The sequence below is a fragment of the Schistocerca piceifrons genome, chromosome 5, assembly GCF_021461385.2.
Source record: "Schistocerca piceifrons isolate TAMUIC-IGC-003096 chromosome 5, iqSchPice1.1, whole genome shotgun sequence".
In the NCBI taxonomy this organism is placed as follows: domain Eukaryota; kingdom Metazoa; phylum Arthropoda; class Insecta; order Orthoptera; family Acrididae; genus Schistocerca; species Schistocerca piceifrons.
Window position 1 is genome coordinate 681,644,960 of NC_060142.1, and position 25,453 is coordinate 681,670,412.

A 25,453-nucleotide genomic window follows, 5' to 3' on the forward strand; every position below is an offset into this window, starting at 1 on the left:
ACTACTTAAACCTAAATAACCTAAAGACATCACACACATCCATGCCCAAGGCAGGATTCGAACCTGCAACTGTAGCGGTCACGCGGTTGCAGACTGAAGCGCCTAGAACCGCTCGACCACTGCGGCCGGCTGTAACGTGTTCCTTTACACGCTTACCCATACATCTAGTCAAAGGTTCTGCCGAGTGTTACTATGTTTCAGAGTTATTGGAATGTCTTTGTGATTCGCGCAAAAACCTTTAATTGTGTCAGCGCCTTGGCGGGGAGTGAAATGTCATCCGAGTCTAGGCGTGGCAGTGTTTAAGAACCTGACCACTACCGGGAGTTGTACACATATCGCCTTCAAAAATTTAGTATTTATCTTCCTTCCAACAAGGCGGGCAAAGCTGGTAGCTATATAAATATATATTGTATGTAACCTGTTCGTATACGAACCTATTTCCTTAAATATTAGCGACTGGCAACTGGCTAAACTTTAAATTGCATACCATCTGCTGAGTTCTTTGAGCAGCTCTTTCTAGTAGTCTTTTACTAACACGTCTGAGCACGTGAACATTCATTTTTGAATATCTGTGTTTCTGCTGTTTTTTATTAAGTGGTTCTATCATGTTATACACTCCTGGAAATGGAAAAATGAACACATTGACACCGGTGTGTCAGACTCACCATACTTGCTCCAGACACTGCGAGAGGGCTGTACAAGCAATGATCACACGCACGGCACAGCGGACACACCAGGAACCGCGGTGTTGGCCGTCGAATGGCGCTAGCTGCGCAGCATTTGTGCACCGCCGCCGTCAGTGTCAGCCAGTTTGCCGTGGCATACGGAGCTCCATCGCAGTCTTTAACACTGGTAGCATGCCGCGACAGCGTGGACGTGAACCGTATGTGCAGTTGACGGACTTTGAGCGAGGGCGTATAGTGGGCATGCGGGAGGCCGGGTGGACGTACCGCCGAATTGCTCAACACGTGGGGCGTGAGGTCTCCACAGTACATCGATGTTGTCGCCAGTGGTCGGCGGAAGGTGCACGTGCCCGTCGACCTGGGATCGGACCGCAGCGACGCACGGATGCACGCCAAGACCGTAGGATCCTACGCAGTGCCGTAGGGGACCGCACCGCCACTTCCCAGCAAATTAGGGACACTGTTGCTCCTGGGGTATCGGCGAGGTCCATTCGCAACCGTCTCCATGAAGCTGGGCTACGGTCCCGCACACCGTTAGGCCGTCTTCCGCTCACGCCCCAACATCGTGCAGCCCGCCTCCAGTGGTGTCGCGACAGGCGTGAATGGAGGGACGAATGGAGACGTGTCGTCTTCAGCGATGAGAGTCGCTTCTGCCTTGGTGCCAATGATGGTCGTATGCGTGTTTGGCGCCGTGCAGGACTGCATACGACCGAGGCACACAGGGCCAATACCCGGCATCATGGTGTGGGGAGCGATCTCCTACACTGGCCGTACACCACTGGTGATCGTCGAGGGGACACTGAATAGTGCACGGTACATCCAAACCGTCATCGAACCCATCGTTCTACCATTCCTAGACCGGCAAGGGAACTTGCTGTTCCAACAGGGCAATGCACGTCCGCATGTATCCTGTGCCACCCAACGTGCTCTAGAAGTTGTAAGTCAACCACCCTGGCCAGCAAGATCTCCGGATCTGTCCCCCATTGAGCATGTTTGGGACTGGATGAAGCGTCGTCTCACGCGGTCTGCACGTCCAGCACGAACGCTGGTCCAACTGAGGCACCAGGTGGAAATGGCATGGCAAGCCGTTCCACAGGACTACATCCAGCATCTCTACGATCGTCTCCATGGGAGAATAGCAGCCTGCATTGCTGCGAAAGGTGGATATACACTGTACTAGTGCCGACATTGTGCATGCTCTGTTGCCTGTGTCTATGTGCCTGTGGTTCTGTCAGTGTGATCATGTGATGTATCTGACCCCAGGAATGTGTCAATAAAGTTTCCCCTTCCTGGGACAATGAATTCACGGTGTTCTTATTTCAATTCCCAGGAGTGTATAATTGGATCTTAGCTGGGCACTAGTGTTGAGGAGTAATTAAGTCACCCTTCATTGGTAATTGTTTTCATTATATCTATTTTGAGGGAAATCCTATATAGGAGTTTGAATTTCTGAAGTTTGTCAGTAATTCTGTTTTCTTAGTAAGGGAACATAAAGCGAGGGTTATTAGTGCCCAGCAACGTTAAGTTTGTAACTGACCTTTTAACAAGTGCTTCTTTTACGGTTTGAGATAGTAAGTTATAAGGGTATTTTAGTGAATAATGTTTTAAGTGTGGCCATCTTAATATAACAACTGGTTGTAAGTAGTTTGATGAAGTGGCTATGTGAAGTAATTGATAACTGCTATGCTTAAGATTTCTATTAATGCCTGGGACATTAAGTTTTGTTTATAACTTCCTCTTAACGAACTGTTTATTTGAGTACTGAGTAAGTTAGGTTTCTAACTGTATTTGCAAAGCTTTGTCTAGTGGCTCGTCCACAATTTGTAATTGTCAAATTCCTTAAAAGGCATAATGTCAATAAACTGTCTTAATTATAAATGTTTACCTACCAACCATGATTCCATACCACTTCCTCGTTTATGGTATCTAAGATATGGTGGGTAAGTGTGGTACGAATATGGAACCCACGTACCAACCTGTCACAAATTTCATACTGTAGATAATGGTCTGTAACAAACTGCTACGGAGCCATAGTTCAACGAGGACCGCTAACCACTAATAAATAAGCAGACCACATTCGGTCATAAGGAACAAGGCCTCACGCCATTGTCTCCCACTCGTCGCCATAAATACCGCAGCTCTCCAGCTCTGAATTCAGTTGACTATTAGGATCGGCGGCGTTCATACCGAAGCACTCAGTTCAACACTTATTACGACGTAGTGATATTCACGTCTGAGATGTGCCAGCACTTCTCGAGAGCACGCTACTTGCCGTTCGCGAGAACGAATACCTGCTGTTCGTGGGACTTACTTTGCAAGCCTAACGCATCGTCACTGCTGGGCGAGACGGCCGTCCGGTGCCTCTGTTCCTTATCGCCGCTGCAGGTAGTTCCGTGTGACAATGGCCCACCTGCCCAGGGGGGCCATAATCGGCCGCCTACACGACTTCCGGCAACATGGGACACCGTCTTCTTTCGGGGCGGCATAGAGGACGCTCTGATAGAGAGTGGTGCACACACTCACGCTATGGCTTCCCTGCAGACTGCAGACGATAGCCTGCAAGACGTGCTGGAGCAGAGGCCTTGGTGACTGGCCAGCCTAGACGACCACAGGATAGTGTCGGAAGTTCCATGCGGGTTTTCGCGGATGATGCTGTACTATACAGAGAAGTTGCAGCATTAGAAAATTGTAGCGAAATGCAGGAATATCTCCAGCGGGTAGGCACTTGGTGCAGGGAGTGGCAACTCACCCTTAACATAGACAAATGTAATATATTGCGAATATATAGAAAGAAGGATACTTTATTGTACGATTATATGATAGCGGAACAAACACTGGTAGCAGCTACTTCTGTAAAATATCTGGGAGTATGCGTACGGAACGATTTGAAGTGGAATGATCATATAAAATTAATTGTTGGCAAGGCGGGTACCAGGTTGAGATTCATTGGGAGAGTCCTTAGAAAATGTAGTCCATCCACGAAGGAGGTGGCTTACAAAACACTTGTTCGACCTGTGCGTGAGTATTGCTCATCAGTGTGGGATCCGTACCAGGTCGGGTTGATGGAGGAGATAGAAAAGATCCAAAGAAGAGCGGCGCGTTTCGTCACAGGGTTATTTGGTGAGCGTGATAGCGTTACGGAGACTTTTAGCAAACTCAATTGGTAGACTCTGCAAGAAAGGCGCTCTGCATCGCGGTGTAGCTTGCTCGCCAGGTTTCGAGAGGGTGCGTTTCTGGATGAGGTATCGAATATATTACTTCCCGCTACTTATATCTCCCTAGGAGATCACAAATGTAAAAGTAGAGAGATTCGAGCGCGCACGGTAACTTTCCGGCAGTTGTTCTTCCCGCGAACCATACGCGACTGGAACAGTAAAGGGAGGTAACGACAGTGGCACGTAAAGTGCCCACCGCCACACACCGTTGGGTGGCTTGCGGAGTACAAATGTAGATGTAGATGAAGATGAAGTTAATGGTATTACACCATGCCACTGGCTTGCGAGGTCAGCGAGACACAGAACAGTAAATCTGAATGAATGAATGTTAATCAGCGGAACACGATTTGTCAGTGTCGACAGACGCTCTACAGGTTTCAGAACACAGTCCTCACAATACAAAGTTGTCTCCAAGCGGCACCGCTAAAATTTGGCGTCAAAACTGGTTCTTGGGCGACATCAATACGACGCTGATGTTCCGGACTGATTGACGAACCAGAAGAGAACGTCACAGTATCGAACGGTGTCCATGCGCCTCACCCACGACTGCAGCATGGTGAGTCCAAAGAACATTTTCTACTGTTCTTTTTATAACGTTGTTTTATTATGGGCAGGATTGGACCTACAGATTGGCATACAACGTGGGAAGTGACTTGTCAGACCTGAAGAACCAGTAGATTTGTCATAATTTAGAGGAAATTGCAAGGAAGCTCACTTAGCTCCTGTGAGGCATGAGATTTGTAATTTAACTGTACATAGTGTACTATGTAGTAGAATGGTACCAGTAACTTGCAAAACGTGTGGACGACATGCTCATGCACCACACGATTGTCCGGAATTTCGCTAGGAGTGATGAGACGTATAGTTAAAGATATTTGCACAAATTTGGGTTGCGATTATGTCTGTTGGGTTTTGCTATTGCTTTTGAAAGAGAAGGTGTTTCGTTCGCATTAGTCTCGTAAGTGTAAATATAGTAATAAATTTCACAAAGATGCCGGCGACTTGACCAGCTAACACGAAACACACTGTAGCCAAGCTTATAAGGTAGATAGTGCTCTGCAAAAGTTGTATAACAATGGGTTGAGGAAGCAACTACAAGTTTTCAAGCTGCCAACAGACACAGTCAAGTTCAGCTGAGATTAAGGCGGTAGTGAGTGAAGTCTACTCCTCCGTAGATGCGCAAAAAAATGGTTCAAATGGCTCTGAGCTCTATGGGACTTAACTTCTAAAGTCATCAGTACCCTAGAAACTTAGAACTACTTAAACCTAGCTAACCTAAGGACATCACACACATCCATGCCCGAGGCAGGATTCGAACCTGCGACCGTAGCGGCCGCGCGGTTCCAGACTGTAGTGCCTTTAACCGCTTGGCCACTCCGGCCGGCTCCGTAGATGCATTCTTCGGTAAAACGGAGGAGTTGACACTTCTCATAAACAAAGTTTTAGCCGTGGCTGAAGAGACTAATTCGTCATCTGGAACGAGTCCGTGGATGGCCATTCTACGTCTGATGGGTGTGGCTGCAACGTATTTGATGTATTACGAAACGCTTAGCAAAACTCACACTTTAGAACAGTTAGCACAGGGTTCACCCCAGAGATACCGTAAACAGAACGGTGCTAGACTTTTTTAAGATAAGATGGGTGGATTAGTACAGAAAGCCAATGAAGCTATGGAACCCTTTTCTGACAGAGTTCGGAAAGTACATGCACAAAAGTACAAACTGACACAAAATCCCAAGCGGTTCGAATTACGCAAAGAGAAGCAGAAACCAGAGCCTTAGACGTCTTTCTACGGGAAATTTCCGCGGAAATTTTTCTGGGTTACTTGGCTTCATCGCTTCGCATTGCCACGCACTAGTAGGACAGCGACAGTGTTTCTAAAGTGCAAAATGATCGTCGAAGCTTTGTTTCCGAAAAAGAATGTTATCGGTGTGTGAAGAAAAAAAATCTGAAGGCATAATGTCACCTGCCTCACTGTTATAAACACGCGATGTTGCGCAGTGGGTTGTATCGTGGACACGCCTTCGGGAGGACGACGGTTCAAACCAGCGTGCGGCCATCCTCATTTAGGTTTTCCGTGACTTCTCTGAATCGCTTCAGGTCAATGTCAGGATAGTTTCTTTAAAGGAGCCCCGCCGACTTTCTCTCCAATCCCTCCCTAATCCGATGGGACCGATAACCTCGCTGTTTGGTCCACCCCCCCCCCCCCCAACCCCCCACACCTCCACACCCCCACCCCCCAAATCCTACCAACCAACAGTGTTATAGTTGTTAACGCTTTGGCCCATTACTATTTTGTATGGGGCAAGATCTGTCCCTGTATCAACTTTTGAATTATGAGGCGTGTTCTGAAAGTAAGATCCGATTAGACGCGAAACGAAAACCACTGTAAAAATCCGATGGAACTTTTTACGGATGTGTGGGGCAGAGTGTTTAGGGTGCCCGTCGATCGCTTCTCGTCGCTCTTTTTAGTTCAGAGCGCAAAGTAATCACGTAGAAATCTCTAAAACAACAGTGTCTTCATCTAAATATGTGGATCTGGTGAGTGATTTCGCCTGAAGCTATACAGCCTACACAACACAAATGTCATCCGTTTCTTTCCTCAAGACAATTTTCAGCCGCATTATGCAGGGGCAGTAATAACGTTCCAGCAGCGTTTTGGATGGAAGTTTTTGATCACCTACAATATAGCCCTTAAATGGCTCCCTCCGTTGTTCATCTCTGCTCATTATGAACCGCTACGACGCAACATTTTGGCACAAACAACGAAAGCCAGACCAGCGTAGAGAATTGGCGGAGAGCACAGGCGGCTGCTTTCTGTGACGAGGTTACTGGTAAGTTTGTACAAAGTCGGAGCGGCGTCTATTTAGAGAGGTAGCTGGAAAGTGTAGCTGACTGTTGCGAATAAAAGAGGTTTTGATTTTCACTGTGGTTTTCATTTCGCGTCCTATCGGAACTTACTTTACGATCAGCCCTCGTACATGCGCTGACTACAAAACTGAAGTATGGGTAGGTATCCCACTGACTATTCACGTAATTTTCAATTTTGTGCAGTGAAATCCTTACGTTCGTCCATTCACTTGCGGATGGAATGGGCTGGAACGTAACTAGTTGTTTTGCAGTAAACGGCGGAACTGTTTCAACAGAGCGGACGCAGAATTAGTCCCTTGATCTGTGACTACGCTCTCTGGTGAAGTAAATTTTAATTACCAGTAGTTCACGATTACCTGTGTGACAGTACTAGCTTTCAGATCCAAAACTGTGACTATTACAAGAAGTCTCAGGAAAATGATTAATCGTCATATTTGTTACCAGCTGGAGTTCTGTTGAAAGGTCATTACACGTTAAGTCCTATTAACTGAGAATGTTTCTCACCTTTTGTTAACTTTTCTAACTGTATATCCTGATGTCTTAAATCTGCTGTCTCCACGCACGGAATTCAGTTTCTTCACATGTCAGTGGGAAAGAAATATAAATGGATTGAGTGCCAAATAGGAGGAACAAAGTTAGAAGAGGTGGACGGTTTCAAGTACTTAGGATGCATATTCTCACAGGATGGCAACATAGTGAAAGAACTGGAAGCGAGGTGTAGCAAAGCTAATGCAGTGAGCGCTCAGCTACGATCTACTCTCTTCTGCAAGAAGGAAGTCAGTACCAAGACTAAGTTATCTGTGCGCCTTTCAATCTTTCGACCAACTTTGTTGTATGGGAGCGAAAGCTGGGTGGATTCAGGTTACCTTATCAACAAGGTTGAGGTTACGGATATGAAAGTAGCTAGGATGATTGCAGGTACTAGTAGATGGGAACAATGGCAGGAGGGTGTCCACAATGAGGAAATCAAAGCTAAACTGGGAATGAACTCTATAGATGTAGCAGTCAGGGCGAACAGGCTTAGATGGTGGGGTCATGTTACACGCATGGGAGAAGCAAGGTTACCCAAGAGACTCATGGGTTCAGCAGTAGAGGGTAGGAGGAGTCGGGGCAGACCAAGGAGAAGGTACCTGGATTCGCTTAAGAATGATTTTGAAGTAATAGGTTTAACATCAGAAGAGGCACCAATGTTAGCACTGAATACGGGATCATGGAGGAATTTTATAACGGGCAATGCTCCAGACTGAACGCTGAAAGACATTATCAGTCTTAAATGATGATAATGATGATGGTGAGTTTTCTACATCACTATTCCGTGTTTTTGCACCAAAACATTTCTGCATCACGTTTATCTGTTGTCCCCTTACCCAGACAACCTGATAAAACATGATCATGTGCTTGTTGTAACACCTCTAACGCAGAAAAAAGAAGCTAGTTCAACGAAACAAGCAGAAGCAGACGTTAAATGCAAACGGGGATGTTTAACCCATCTGCAAACATTCCCATTAAATCGTAATATTAAGAACACGTCTGCAGAGCCGGACTGTTGTTTCATGGGCTTCGTACAGGGGACAGAACACAAATTTCTGGTAGGCAATGGTGCACATACATCTGTCGATAGTCCGAAACTCATTGGCACGAGGAGATTAAACACTTCAAGATACAGAATACATGCAGTAGGATATAATGAGATGGAGTCATTAGGGCAACATGGCTCAGCTTTAAGATAGGAACTAAAGCGTTTCGTGCATACATGGAAGTGTTGCCAGCTGTGGGATAGGGATATTCCGCAATTCTCGGACTTGACTTCCTGGATATGCATCATACCAAAATTGATCTTTGGCAGCGTGTACTTGAAATTTGTGGGAATTCATTTCCAATGAGGGTACAGTTGGAAATGTTTCTTTGTGGCAATGTACACAGATTGCTAGGTTGTCACCAACTGAACTGCGAACTCAAGCATTAGAGATGGTTTCGCATGACGAATTACCATCAGGCACCGTGATGCTGATTTGAGAAACCGTAGATATAGTCGTACTACAACGTGTATCTGTTATTGCGCCACTGCAGACCAATGAGGAGTTAGATGAAAGACATTGTCTTATGAACAGCAGCGTAACGTGTGTAATAAATGTATATGGCGAATCTATGATTCCAGGAAGCTTGGATGATTTTGGGATAGATTATATGAGTCTCCGGAAAGGATTAATGGTAACAAATTTAGAGATATTGGATGAGGATGATATCGATGAATGAAAAGAAGACCAAAGCCTCAAGAAAACCGCCAATGCATCAGCACTATGCGCCAAGGTTCGTCATTTGAAACACAGTGAACAGGAAGTCATGAAAACTTTGTTGCTAAAATACTCAGAGTTGTTTACTCTAAATCGTCCATTGAAAAAAAAAAATTAAAAAAATTAAAATATGTTGTAGCATTACAGCGGGCGATAATACACACCAGTCTATAATAAGTAAAAACGGATAGTAGAACACCTATAATCACTGGTAGATTAATATGTAGATCAACAGTTAACTGAAGGCATTATCAAACAGTGGAATAGCCCTAGACATCGAGTATTATCATTGTACCAAAGAAATTATCCGATGGAGCAAAAACTATAGATTCTGATGTAACTATCGTTATATAAAAGCATACACTACAACAGATGCATATCCGATCCCAAACATCACGGAAATATCAGACAACTTGGACAATGCAAATAATGTTTAACAATGGATCTGAGACGTGGTTATGACCAACTTGAAATACGTCCAGGAGACCGGCCTAAAACAACAACATTCACAACAGTCCCGCGGTATTTCATCTACATTTGCACACATACTCCGGAAGCTACCATACGGTGCGTGGCTGTGGGTACCCTGTAACAGAACAAGTCGTTTCCTTTCCTCCATTCACTGATAGAGCGAAGGAACAACGACTGTCTATATGCCTCCGTATCTTCGTGCTCCCTATCTTAAATTTACATTGGTGGCAGTAGGATCGTTCTGCAGTCAGCTTAATGTTCCAGTTGTCTAAACTTTCTCAGTAGTGTTCTCCGAAATGAATGTCTTCTTCCCTCCGGGAATGTCCATTTGAGCTCCCGAAGTATATCGGTAACACCTGCATGCTGATCCAAACTACCGGTAACAAATCCAGCAGCTCCCTTCTGAATCGCTTCGATTTCAATCCGACCTGTTGCGGATCCCAAACACTCGACCAGTGCTCAAGAATAGGTCACACTGGCGTCCCATACGCGGTCTCCTTTACAGATGAACCAAGCTTTCCTAAACTTCTCCCAATAAACGGAAGTCCACCATTCGCCTTCCCTATCACACTTCTCTTATGGTCGATCCACTTCATATCGCTTCGCAACGCTATGCCCAGAAATTTGAACGACGTCACTGTGTCAAGGAGGTCACTACGGATTTGTTTCTCCCACTCATCCGCATTAGCTCACACTTTTCTGCGTTAAGAGCCGGCCGCCATTCGATACACCAACTAGGTCATCTTGTATCAAACTACAATCACTTATCTCCGACACCTTCCTGTACACCACAGCATCATCAACGAAGAACCGCAAATTTCTGACCACCCTGTCTGCGAGATCATACACTGCTGGACATTAAAATTGCTACACCACGAAGATGACGTGCTACAGAGGCGAAATTTAACCGACAGGAAGAAGATGCTGAGGTATTCAAATATTCGCTTTTCAGAGCAATCACACAAGGTTGGCGCCGGTGGCGACACCTACAACGTGCTGACATGAGGAAAGTTTCCAACCGATTTCTCATACGCAAACAGCAGTTGACCGGCGTTGCCTGGTGAAACGTTGTTGTGATGCCTCGTGTAAGGAGTAGAAATGCTTACCATCACGTTTCCGACTTTAATAAAGGTCGGATTGTAGCCTATCGCGATTGCGATTTATCGTATCGCGACATTGCTACTCGCGTTGGTAGAGATTCAATGACTGTTAGCAGAATACGGAATCGGTGGGTTCAGGACTGTAATACGGAACGCCGTGCTGGATCCCAACGGCCTCGTATCACTAGCAGCCGAGATGACAGGCATCTTATCAGCATGGCTGTAACGGATCGTGCAGCCACGTCTCGATCCCTGAGTCAACAGATGGGGACGTTTGCGAGACAACAACCATCTGCACCAACAGTTCCACGACGTTTGCAGCATCATGGACTATCAGCTCGGAGACTATGACTGCGGTTACCCTTGACGCTGCATCACAGACAGGAGCGCCTGCGATGGTGTACTCAAGGACTACCTGGGTGCACGAGTGGCGAAACGTCATTTTTTTCGGATGAATCCAAGTTCTGTTTACAGCATCATGATGCTCGCAAACTAGGTTGGTGACATCGCGGTGAATGCACATTGGAAGCGTGTTTTCGTCATCGCCATACTGGCGTATCACCCGGCGTGGTGGTATGAAGTGCCATTGATTACACGTCTCAGTCACCTCTTGTTCGCATTGACGGTACTTTGAACAGTGGACGTTACATTTCAGATGTATTACGACCCGTGGCTCTACCCTTCATTCGATCCCTGCGAAACCCTACATTTCAGCAGGATAATGCACGACCGCATGTTGCAGGTCCTGTACGGGCCTTTCTGGATACAGAAAATGTTCGACTGCTGCCTTGGCCAGCACAGTCCCCAGATCTCCCACCAATTGAAAACGTCTGGTCAATGGTGGCCGAGCAACTGGCTCGTCATAATGCGCTAGTCACCACTCTTGATGAACTGTGGTATCGTGGTGAAGCTGCATGGGCAGCTGTACCTGTACACGCCATCCAAGCTCTGTTTGACTCAATGCCCAGGCGTATCAAGGCCGTTATTACGGCCAGAGGTTGTTGTTCTGGTTACTGATTTCTCAGGATCTATGCACCCAAAATGCGTGAAAATGTAATCACATGTCAGTTCTAGTATAATATATTTGTGCAACGAATACCCGTTAATCATCTGCATTTCTTCTTGGTGTAGCAATTTTAATGGTCAGTAGTGTATATGTATATGTAAAACAGCAACTTTCCTATCGCACTTCCTTGTGGTACTCTTCATGTTACCCCTGCCTCCGATGAACACTCGCCGTTGAGGACAAAATACTGGTTTTAATTACTTCAGAAGTCTTCGCGCTAATTACATATCGGGCGCCTACTCCGTACGCACGTACTTTTCTTAAGTCTGCAGTGAGGTACCGTGTCGAATGCTTTTCGAAAATCTACAAATATGGACTCTGCCTACTGCCCTTCACCCATGGTTCGTAGCATGTCATATGAGAAAAGACCAAGCTCGGTTTCGCACAAGCGATGCTTTCTAACGCCGTGCTTATTCGTGGACATGAGCTTTTAGTTTTCCAGGATATTCGGACCTGATGACTTACTTGGTATCAACAGTTATAGCTGTTTCTCTACGCCAGACGTGCCTATAACTATGTCATCCATACGACGGTACGTTTGTACGATTCCCCTGCGTTAACTATTCCTTAAACGTAGAATTTAAAACTTCGGTCTTCCTTTTGCTGTCTTCTACTACTATACCATACTCGTCAACGAGTGACTGGATGGATGCCGTAGACCCGCTTAGCGATTTTGCACAAGACCAAATTTTTTTCGTGTTCTCCACGATATCCTTAGCACATGTATGACTGGGTTAACAGCTGCTTGCCTCACGCAAAGATTTTATCACAAACGCACGAAACTGTACTAACCTTTGTCTGTCGTCATTTACGCGTTCTCTTTTGAACAAAAAGTGCAACAGCCTTTACTTCCTCAGCATATTCCGATTTTCGTTATTACGCCACGGTGGGCTTCTTCTGTCATTAACCCACTTATTAGGCACCTACTTGTTGACATCACAATTTACAGTCTACTTACGCTTTGCCCATAACTCCTCAATGTCCGTCACTCTGGATCTAAAAGACTGCACTCAATCATCATTATCAATACCGCAGAATTTGATTAAAAAATGCTCCTGCTACGTTGCGACACTTATTAGGCGGAGTACTTCAGGAATTAAAACCTAAAATGTGAGTGACGTACGACGACGGTATAACAGTTTACTCAAGAAATTTATAAGTGTACATTAAACTCTTGGTTGAACTGTTCAGTGTAAGAACAGCACGTCTTACACTTAGCAGAGGAGGTGTCATTTTGCTCAAACGAAAGTTAGTTACTTCATACACATTGTCGTTCAAGAGGGAGTGATAACAGGTCCTTGTCTCACGCCAGTTGAGCTTGATTTTGCAACACCACAGGTAACAAAACCGTTGCAATCATTTATTAGCTTATGTAACTATTAACGTAAATTTGTTAAGGATTTGCTGAAGTTACACAACCATTTACTCGTTTACTTTGCAAGGGAGATAAGTTTCAATTCACAGTGAATGTCACAAAACTATTCGGAAATTGAAGGAAAAGCTAATATTAGATCCTGTGTTAGTATTTTCTGGTACTGTAAATGAATTCATAATTCCCTCTGATGCTAGTAACAGTGTGTTAGGCTGTATTCTTAGTCAGTATTACAATGTAAAAAGAAACACCCACCGGTATACTCATTCTGACAGTTAAACAAAGCGCAACGAAATTACTCAACAACCAAAAAAAGAGATATTGGCAGTAATATACAGGGTGAGTCACCTAACATTAACCGAGCGAGGTGGCGCAGTGGTAGCACACTGGACTCGCATTCGGGAGGACGACGGTTCAATCCCGCGTCCGGCCATCCTGATTTAGGTTTTCCGTGATTTCCCTAAATCGGTCCAGGCAAATGCTGGGATGGTTCCTTTGAAAGGGCACGGCCGACTTCCTTCCCCATCCTTCCCTAGTCCGATGAGACCGATGACCTCGCAGTTTGGTTTCTTCCCCCAAACAATCCAATCCAATTCACCTAACATTACCGCTGGATATATTTCGTAAACCACATCAAATACTGACGAATCGATTCCACAGACCGAACGTGAGGAGAGGGACTAGTGTAATCGTTTAATACAAACCATACAAAAATGCACGGAAGTATGTTTTTTAACACAAACCTAGGTTTTTTTAAATGGAACCACGTTAGTTTTGTTAGCACATCTGAACATATAAACAAATATGTAACCGGTGCCGTTTGTTGCATTGTAAAATGTTAATTACATCCGGAGATATTGTAACCTAAAGTTGACGCTTGAAACCTCCGACGATCAGTTGCGTGTTGTAACAAACACGGGCCACGGGCGTTTCATGGGACGTGGAGGACGCATAAATTGGCCAGCCCGCTCTCCTGATCTTACACCTCTGGACTTCTTTCTGTGGGGTACGTTAAAGCAGAATGTGTACCGTGATGTGCCTACAACCCCAGAGGATATGAAAAAACGTATTGTGGGAGCCTGAAGCGACAATACACCAGATGTACTGCGGCGTGTACGACATTCATTACGCCAGAGATTGCAATTGCGTGCAGCAAATGATGGCCACCACATTGAACATCTATTGGCCTGACATGTCGGGACACACTCTACTCCTCTCCGTAATTGAAAACGGAAACCACGTGTGTACGTGTACCTCACCCCTCATGGTAATGTACATGTGCGTCATTGAAAAAGACTGATAAAAAGGTGTTAGCATGCGGACGTAATGTGCTGTTCCAGTCTCTTCTGTACCTAAGGTCCATCACCGTTCTCTTTGGATCCCTACGTAATTCGGTGCTCTCCGATACACACGATCGAACAGCGGAGGAGTGGTACTCAAGCGTCAACTTTAGGTTACAATATCTCCGGATGTAATTAACATTTTACAATGCAACAAACGGCACTGATTACGTATTTGTTTATATGTTCAGATCTGCTAACAAAACTAATGTGGTTCCATTTAAAAAACGTAGGTTTGTGTTAAAAAAACATACTTCCGTGCATTTTTGTATGGTTTGTATTAACCAGTTACACTAGCCCCTCTCCTCACGTTCGGTCTGTGGAATCGATTCGTCAGTATTTGATGTGGTTTACGAAATACATCCAGCGGTAACGTTAGGTGACTCACCCTGTATTTAAAAAATTCTTCTTTGTGTTGGTATTTGTATGGGGGGAATTTAAAACCTTAACAGATCACGCATTCTTGAAGTTGTTGTTAGGCCTAAAAGACCTTTGAAGACGGTTAACAAGATGTGCATTCAAATTACATGAGTTTCATTATGAAGTAGTTCACAAGTCAGAAGCAAGGCGTATGAACAATGATACCCTAAGTAGAATAATAACGGTTTAGTAGGCATTAGATAAGAGTCAGAGTGTAAAATGGCGCTGGTAGTTGACCGTGAATGTCAACTGTTCAAAATAAAGTCTCAGTTTCTAACGCATGAGGGTTTGCACTGCAGGTCGTTAAAGTGTGGTCCAAACACTGTGGTTCACGCAACTCTCAGAATCGAAGTATTAAAACAGGCACATGACTTTGTATTATCAGGTCATTGAAATGCGTTGGCTAACAGGCCAGAGCGGGTTAGGTTTTGGAAAGGGGCCAAAATGAAGTTGCTGTCGGTTGCACTCAACACACAAGCTTTATTTGTCCATACACAATATTACACTAGGGTGCAAAACACTCAAAACCTAAATCGACATTCTTTGATTAACTTTAGATCGGCTGGAGGCCACACTCAATTTCGAAGACCCAATGGATCAGTAAAAAATTGAAATAGAAGCTTCTTTTGGAGTTGTCACCCAAAAATACTTTCTGAATCTTCAGTCTAAACAGGCTGAAGGCCTTAGCACGTCAATTTTAATGGAACTCGGCTGGAGGCCGCATATTAAGCAATAAGAAGGGATTCAATCCGATGGCAGAAGGCCTAATCTTAAAAGTATTGAAACAAATTCAGATGAAGGCCCAATACCATAACATCACAACCGTATGCCTTAAGGACAAAACAATAACATTAATTTAAGAGATATTAAAACACGGCTGAAGGCCACACATCAACACAATAAATTTAAAGGCTTAAGGCTTTAAAAGATTTGATGTAAAGTTGGGCTGAATGTCGCTATAAGAACAATAATCTCATGCCTTAAGGGCAAGACAAGAACATTAATTTAAGATATACAGGGTGTTTCAAAAATGACCGGTATATTTGAAACGGCAATAAAAACTAAATGAGCAGCGATAGAAATACACCGTTTGTTGCAATATGCTTGGGACAACAGTACATTTTCAGGCGGACAAACTTTCGAAATTACAGTAGTTACAATTTTCAACAACAGATGGCGCTGCAAGTGGTGTGAAAGATATACACTCCTGGAAATTGAAATAAGAACACCGTGAATTCATTGTCCCAGGAAGGGGAAACTTTATTGACACATTCCTGGGGTCAGATACATCACATGATCACACTGACAGAACCACAGGCACATAGACACAGGCAACAGAGCATGCACAATGTCGGCACTAGTTCAGTGTATATCCACCTTTCGCAGCAATGCAGGCTGCTATTCTCCCATGGAGACGATCGTAGAGATGCTGGATGTAGTCCTGTGGAACGGCTTGCCATGCCATTTCCACCTGGCGCCTCAGTTGGACCAGCGTTCGTGCTGGACGTGCAGACCGCGTGAGACGACGCTTCATCCAGTCCCAAACATGCTCAATGGGGGACAGATCCGGAGATCTTTCTGGCCAGGGTAGTTGACGTACACCTTCTAGAGCACGTTGGGTGGCACGGGATACATGCGGACGTGCATTGTCCTGTTGGAACAGCAAGTTCCCTTGCCGGTCTAGGAATGGTAGAACGATGGGTTCGATGACGGTTTGGATGTACCGTGCACTATTCAGTGTCCCCTCGACGATCACCAGTGGTGTACGGCCAGTGTAGGAGATCGCTCCCCACACCATGATGCCGGGTGTTGGCCCTGTGTGCCTCGGTCGTATGCAGTCCTGATTGTGGCGCTCACCTGCACGGCGCCAAACACGCATACGACCATCATTGGCACCAAGGCAGAAGCGACTCTCATCGCTGAAGACGACACGTCTCCATTCGTCCCTCCATTCACGCCTGTCGCGACACCACTGGAGGCGGGCTGCACGATGTTGGGGCGTGAGCGGAAGACGGCCTAACGGTGTGCGGGACCGTAGCCCAGCTTCATGGAGACGGTTGCGAATGGTCCTCGCCGATACCCCAGGAGCAACAGTGTCCCTAATTTGCTGGGAAGTGGCGGTGCGGTCCCCTACGGCACTGCGTAGGATCCTACGGTCTTGGCGTGCATCCGTGCGTCGCTGCGGTCCGGTCCCAGGTCGACGGGCACGTGCACCTTCCGCCGACCACTGGGGACAACATCGATGTACTGTGGAGACCTCACGCCCCACGTGTTGAGCAATTCGGCGGTACGTCCACCCGGCCTCCCGCATGCCCACTATACGCCCTCGCTCAAAGTCCGTCAACTGCACATACGGTTCACGTCCACGCTGTCGCGGCATGCTACCAGTGTTAAAGACTGCGATGGAGCTCCGTATGCCACGGCAAACTGGCTGACACTGACGGCGACGGTGCACAAATGCTGCGCAGCTAGCGCCATTCGACGGCCAACACCGCGGTTCCTGGTGTGTCCGCTGTGCCGTGCGTGTGATCATTGCTTGTACAGCCCTCTCGCAGTGTCCGGAGCAAGTATGGTGGGTCTGACACACCGGTGTCAATGTGTTCTTTTTTCCATTTCCAGGAGTGTAGAAGACAACGCAGTCTGTGGGTGCGCCATTCTGTACGTCGTCTTTCTGCTGTAAGCGTGTGCTGTTCACAACGTGCAAGTGTGCTGTGGACAACATGGTTTATTCCTTAGAACAGAGGATTTTTCTGGTGTTGGAATTCCACCGCCTAGAACACAGTGTTGTTGCAACAAGACGAAGTTTTCAACGGAGGTTTAATGTAACCAAAGGACCGAAAAGCGATACAATAAAGGATCTGTTTGAAAAATTTCAACGGACTGGGAACGTGACGGATGAACGTGCTGGAAAGGTAGGGCGACCGTGTACGGCAACCACAGAGGGCAACGCGCATCTAGTGCAGCAGGTGATCCAACAGCGGCCTCGGGTTTCGCCGTGTTGCAGCTGCGGTCCAAATGACGACAACGTCCACGTATCGTCTCATGCGCCAGAGTTTACACCTCTACCCATACAAAATTCAAACGCGGCAACCCCTCAGCGCCACTACCATTGCAGCACGAGAGACATTCGCTAACCATATAGTGCACAGGATTGATGACGGCGATATGCATGTGGGCAGCATTTGGTTTATTGACGAAGCTTACCTGGACGGCTTCGTCAATAAACAGAACTGGCGCATATGGGGAACCGAAAAGCCCCATGTTGCAGTCTCATCGTCCCTGCATCCTCAAAAAGTACTGGTCTGGGCCGCCATTTCTTCCAAAGGAATCATTGACCCATTTTTCAGATCCGAAACGATTACTGCATCACGCTATCTGGACATTCTTTGTGAATTTGTGGCGGTACAAACTGCCTTAGACGACACTGCAAACACCTCGTGGTTTATGCAAGATGGTGCCCGGCCACATCGCACGGCCGACGTCTTTAATTTCCTGAATGAATATTTCGATGATCGTGTGATTGCTTTGGGCTATCCGAAACATACAGGAGACGGCGTGGTTTGGCCTCCCTATTCGCCAGACAAGAACCCCTGTGACTTCTTTCTGTGGGGACACTTGAAAGACCAGGTGTACCGCCAGAATCCTGAAACAATTGAACAGCTGAAGCAGTACATCTCATCTGCATGTGAAGCCATTCCGCCAGACACGTTGTCAAAGGTTTCGGGTAATTTCATTCAGAGACTACGCCATATTATTGCTACGCATGGTGGATATGTGGAAAATATCGTACTATAGAGTTTCCCAGACCGCAGCGCCATCTGTTGTTGAAAATTGTAACTACTGTAATTTCGAAAGTTTGTCTGCCTGAAAATGTACTGTTGTCCCAAGCATATTGCAACAAACGGTGTATTTCTATCGCTGCTCGTTTAGTTTTTATTGCCGTTCCAAATATACCGGTCATTTTTGAAACACCCTGTATAAAACTCGGCTAAAGGCCACACATCAACCAAATAACTAAAGCTCAAGCAGGGAAGTTACTATGTAACAGACACGAAACGGCGCTCAGAAGTGCCAAGGGTCGGCCTGGAAATGTAACAATAACGCCCGTTTAGGCGAGACAGGCAGCCTGTCCAACGACTTCTTAATCTGGAGGCAACCCAACCGACAGACAGCCTATCGACCAATCAACCAAATCAGTTCCGCTCGACGCAACCAGCAAAACGACCACAAGGTTTCAGTACAACGACACACAGAATCAAACCAAGAGTAGTAAACAGTTTAGGCTCCATAATAATTTAAGCTAGGACTCAATTTTCATGTCCGAGATCGGTGGGCGACCAACTTCGTAGCACTCGCAAGCAGTACCTCACAACTCCGACCGCGCGTGCACGCCGCCAGCGGCTCCAGCCCGACCATGCGCGACTGGGGCTGGCTGGCTTGCTGCTACACGCCAACCGACCGACTGCACTGCTGGTCCGTCTGCGACTGCTGCTCCGTTTCTACTGCTGTACTGGTGCGTCTCCAACTCGCTGACTTCTTTCGAACGGACCGTGCAGAGGGAACACAACCGACATCTCTGCACAGGAAGGAACCGACCCAAATACACGTCGGCAATGAGTCGACCGACTGAACGACCAACCAACGGTCGTTCCCGCTGGTACTGGCAATGCGGACCTCGCTGGGGCTCCATCCCCGACTGCACTGCTGCTGCGTCCCGACTGCGCTGCTGGTCCGACTCGGACAGAACTGCCAGACATACGACGACCCGGAAATATTGTCGGTCGCTCCAGAGATGGTACGACTGTGCACTTATCGATACGTGCTGTTGCTGCCGCTCATGGGCGTTTAAGGCAGGAAGTAAGTAACGCCAGTAAACGAATTAAGAAAACGAGGCGGCAGTACGGTAAAAGAAGGTAACCAACAATAAATTGTATGAACACGTGCCGTGCGAGGCTCAGTCTTGGGGAAAGGAGGACAACAGGTAAACGTGCTGTAGAAAGGTTTTGGTGAAATAACACAGAACAGTGATGTCTACGTCTACATCTACATCCATACTCCGCAAGCCACCTGACGGTGTGTGGCGGAGGGTACCTTGAATACCTCTATCGGTTCTCCCTTCTATTCCAGTCTCGTATTGTTCGTGGAAAGAAAGATTGTCGGTATGCCTCTGTGTGGGCTCTAACCTCTCTGATTTTATCCTCATGGTCTCTTCGCGAGATATACGTAGGAGAGAGCAATATACTGCTTGACGCATCGGTGAAGGTATGTTCTCGAAACTTCAACAACAGACCGAATCAAGCTACTGAGCGTCTCTCCTGCAGAATCTTCCACTGGAGTTTATCTGTCATCTCCGTAACGCTTTCGCGATTACTAAATGATCCTGTAACGAAGCGCTCTGCTCTCCGTTGGATCTTCTCTATCTCCTCTACCAACCCTATCTGGTACGGACCCCACACTGGTGAGCAATATTCAAGCAGTGGGCGAACAAGTCTACTGTAACCTACTTCCTCTTATGTATATTGTGAATAACAACAGTCCTACGACACTCCCCTGCGGCACACCTGAAATCACTCTTATTTCGGAAGACTTATCTCCATTGAGAATAACATTTTTCGGATAGCATTTCCTTAGGATTCTTCCAATGAATCTCAGTCTGGCAGCCGGCCGGAGTGCCCGATCGGTTCTAGGCGCTACTGTCTGGAACTGCGAGACCGCTACGGTCGCAGGTTCGAATCCTGCCTCGGGCATGGATGTGTGTGATGTCCCTAGGTTAGTTAGGTTTAAGTAGTTCTAAGTTCTAGGGGACTGATGACCTTAGAAATTAAGTCTCATAGTGCTCAGAGCCATTTGAACCATTCAGTCTGGCATCTGCTTTACTGACGATCAACTTTATATGATCATTCCATTGTAAATCACTCCTAATGGCTCCTCCCAGATGATTTATGTAATTAACTGCTTTCAGTTGCTGACCTGCTATATTGTAGCTAAATGATAAAGGATCTTTCTTTCTACGTATTCGCAACACATTACACTTGTCTACATTGAGCTTCAATTGCCATTCCCTGCAACATGCGTCAATTCTTTGCAGATCCTCCAGCATTTCAGTATTATATTCCATTGTTACAACCTCTCGATATAGCACATCATCTTCCGTAAAAAGCCTCAGTGAAATTCCGATGTTATCCAGTAAGTGATAAACTGAATCCTGTGTTTGCAGAGAGCAGATTTAAGTCTTCAGAAAATGTAGTTACAGCAGTTAACAGAAGCTGAGTAACCACTTCAAATTGTGGCACTTGATGTGTTATGAAGTTTTAACAGAAATCCATTTAGTAAAAAATATGATGATAGGTCATTTTCTTGATATTTCGTGTAATGGTCACAGTTCTCGATCAGAAATCTAATACTGTCGCAGAGGCAATGGTGAATAACTGGTTATTAAAATTTACCCTACCAGAAAGCGTAATCACGGATCAAGTGAACTTTGCACTCACTCTGATGAAACAGTAATGTCGTTTACTATGAATCATGAAGTTACGCATCAGCCCATTCCATCTGCAAGTGTATGGACGAACACAAGATTTCACTGCACAATATCGAAAATTACTTGAATAGCCAGCATGTTGAGTGGGACAGCTGTGTTTTAGTCAGCGCATGTAATTCAAAAGCTGACAGGAACAGATTTTTCATCATACAAAGTAGTGTATAGGCGGAAGAATATAGTGACCTTTTGGCGTGATTCAGCTAAAATACGGAAACAAGGTGAACCGATAAAACAATTTGCAAAACAGTTAAGAGAATTTTAGCAGAGGGTAAAACATGTCACCACTAAGGCTTTGGAAAAAGTGGAAAACATTGGTTAATGTGCAAGTAAACTGCCGCTACACAGGACAGAAAATGTGGGCAATGCTAGCAAACTCTTATACCCTGAAGGATAAAACAAAAAAGTTCGTAACGGAGTATGACTGCACCGCTACACATAAAACTACCATCCGAACAACTGTAGTCCACGTCAGTAGAGTAAAGTAGTTTGAAGGAGCGACTAACGCGCTACTGCAGGTTCCTTCGTTGTAATGTGGCAGTCGGCACTGGCAAACTGGGTATTTTGAGAGCTTCTAGTGATGTGATTCGCTCGGTAAAAGTTGAGGTGAGAAAACAAAGGTGAAGAGCGATCTTGCTGGACTCTCGGTAGAGGTCTTCCGTTCTGGGCTCTCGTACTGAGAGGACGTTAGCCAAGTCGTCTCCCCTCTTGGTCTTTCGTTCTGAGAGGACGTTAGCCGCGCCAGCTCATTGCTGACAGAAACAATGTCGCAGTTACAGAAGTTTACGGACAGCAGCCTGTTCTCCGAATACTGTAGGATTGTAGTTTCAGAGACGCCACACGCCGACCGTACGGTCGCGCCGTCGCCGTCGGAGACCGCCGCTACAACAGGAATATTATGGTGAGATCGCTCCTGCTTCGGCCTGTATTAGGAGTAACGTTAAATAGTTGGATCAATTGCAATTGCTGTTTCCACAGAGGTTTCACGGTACTTGTAGTGTAGTGGTTCTTCGTATATATGTTATAAAAGATCGCGTTTTGGACCGATTTTAACACAGTTACTGCCAATGCCAGTTACGAGGATAATTTTTAAATTGTTCATTGTGTTTTATTCTGCATTGATCTGTAGGTTATAATAAAATAATTGCGATTCAGTAAAGCCTTTACTTTCAGTATTTGATCCTGAATTCACTCTTTTGCTTTATTTTATTTTTGTGTATGTGTTTGATGTCATTGAACACCGTAAGTGTTCGTGATCGTTCATGTTTGGAAGTAAAAATAGGTGTGATTTAGCTGGCCGGTGTGGCCGTGGGGTTCTAGGGGCTTCAGTCTGGAACCGCGTGACTGCTACGGTCGCAGGTTCGGATCCTACCTCGGGCATGGATGTGTGTGATGTCCTTAGGTTAGTTAGGTTTAAGTAGTACTTCAGGAGACTGATGACCACAGATGTCCCATAGCGCTCAGAGCCATTTGAACCATTAGGTGTGATTTATCGTCAACACTACCACTGCAGATTAATTAGGGGTGACAGGGCCACATTTATATCTAGCGATATCCACTTTTGCGTAGTTTCTCTCCCAATTTCTCTGTAAGTTGTTTGTCAGGGGCGAACACACGCAAAAATCGGACAAGCAACGGGTGGGGTGATACATCATCATCACCAGAAAAACAGAAGTTGCTTAGAGAAGGAAGAGATACACATAATGCACCATATGAACTTAGATCAGAGCGAAAATAGGGTGACTCTACACGTTTTATACTTTAGGTGCACATGGGTTGTGTTGGGATACGTTTCAGGGTACTTTGGTTAATATCATTTGTCATTTGATTGTCATTGATTCTGTAGACATTCACTGACTGTAAGCAGGGAGGGGAGTGGCAGCAATTCCTTTTCTATTACGGGATGTACTTATGATACCTCTAGGAAGACTGTCTTGGGCCTAATACTACCACATTCTTAGAGAACAGGTGCGATTCTGAACCTCAGAACACTTGATGCTTGTTCTGAAGACAATCAGATGTGCTACTCGCAACTCATGAAGTGTTATTTGCCTCAGAGAGATAACACTCTTACAATATTATATCTGTATCAGAGCGAGTGTTAACAATTGTCTGGCCAGGATAGTTCATACCGAAGAAAGGCACGTGAAATGCAACTATTTCTTGGGAAAATTGAAGCAGTAGAGTGGAGAAGTGAAGTAGCAACGTCGCAGTTGCATGCCCAGAAAAATTGTGGCCACTGGATTTACTTTATATTTTCACCAGAAACAGTGATGATCAACTCTTACAGAAACGGAAAATCGACAGGAATAACAATATTAGAATTGTGAAATAGTGGATTAACAATCAAGAGAACAGAGTGTGACGTAGCTGAAGCACGGTTTCAGCTTGCAGCTACTACCTCAGGAACAACAATGTTTGCTTCTTATAGACCAATGCTGTACTGGCGAGACGAACCGTTAGACTTATTATGTAAACAGAACCTAATCTTCATTACCAGAACCTTGCTGTCCAGTCTATTATTCTCTTTAGATGGACTACTAATCACAGAAAACTAAGAATTTCAGTTGATCAGATGGTGAAACATGTATGAATATGAGAAACGCAGGAAAATTGTAGCACACATTTTTGCAATTTACTTATGCTTAAACTCAAAATATTCAGTTTAAATGAATCACCAGCCCATCAAATATCCATGTAATGTAATAAAATAAAATTTGTTATTATTTTGTGACTATTAGTGTAATGTAACAAAATAAAATATGAGCCGTGACTTATATAAAAAAGAAACACACATTAATGCAATGGTTCAGCATAAAAGAGATATAACTAATGTAGGAATATTATTAACAGTGTAATATGTTGTTTAATTGAGCCCGACGTGTATAGACACTCAGTAACTAGCTCAGTTGTCAGGGTAGTTACGTAATCGTCGATAATTAATTGTCCTTTTCTTATTTCGCAACACTACGGATGTGCTTACTGCACCAGACAATATTTGCCAATTCTGTTCGATGAACACTACTGTAATACGTAACTTATCGTGGTTTCGTCTCGATTCCCCAATATATGATAACAAGAGTAGCATCTACAAATGAAATCCTTTAATTGAACTGGAATCCTGTGACCAGACATTTTCTGCCTGGGATGTTATCTCGTGATATAAAGAAAATCTGTAAATAAAATTGTTAAATTATTAGTAGCTGCCTCTGGTCTCGTGGGATCTGAAATAAAGTGAATTGTCCTAACCGACGGCACGTCTCGTAGATGAGCTAACAGAAGAATGTTAAAGATTTATCTAACATGGCGCCTAACAATGAAAATTCTTTGTTAAGGCCCATATCTACGTAAAACAGTCTAGGTATCAGATGATCAATTAATTGACCACATACAAAAATTCTTTTGACAAATTAGCCATAACATTTTTCTGTGTTTAAGTACAACTTACATTCTCAGCTGGTACAGCAAGATGAGCTTTACACAAGAAGGTCCTCTTAGGTCCGAATCCAAGCAGATAAGATAAGCGAATGACAAAGGAAAGATAGTTCATGCATAGAAGCGCAAGAGTCCATGTAATAACATCTCCATTGTAGTTCTATCTCTTCTTCTCTGGCGTACTTACCGATTATTTATAAAATTTATCGTATTATTTACTTTACATTTTTTTTAAAAACCCAGACAAGTTAAAGAATCGCGAATAGAAACGATGAAGTGTATTAGTAGTAAGAAAATAGACCAGAAAGACAATGAAGAGCTGGATAACTAAGTTAACACAGACTATAAGAGCCTTATGGTTCAGCTCAAGAAGCAACCAAGTGACTGAACTCGGAGTAATATTAAATTGTACATTCATAACATTTATGGACTAGTTTAGCAATGGATACAGAAAGTGAAATTCAGGACGAATTTCTTAAAGTAGAGCGTACTGTTGACTACAGAGTAGGGAAGAATTTAAAATTTTTCTCATGTTCATACTGGCACAGCCACAGGCGACATCAGGTGGAGGTGCCGACATACCTATACAGCAACAAGAAACAGCCAGCACTGTACGCCAGTCGTGGGTAACGGCACACGTTTCTTCAT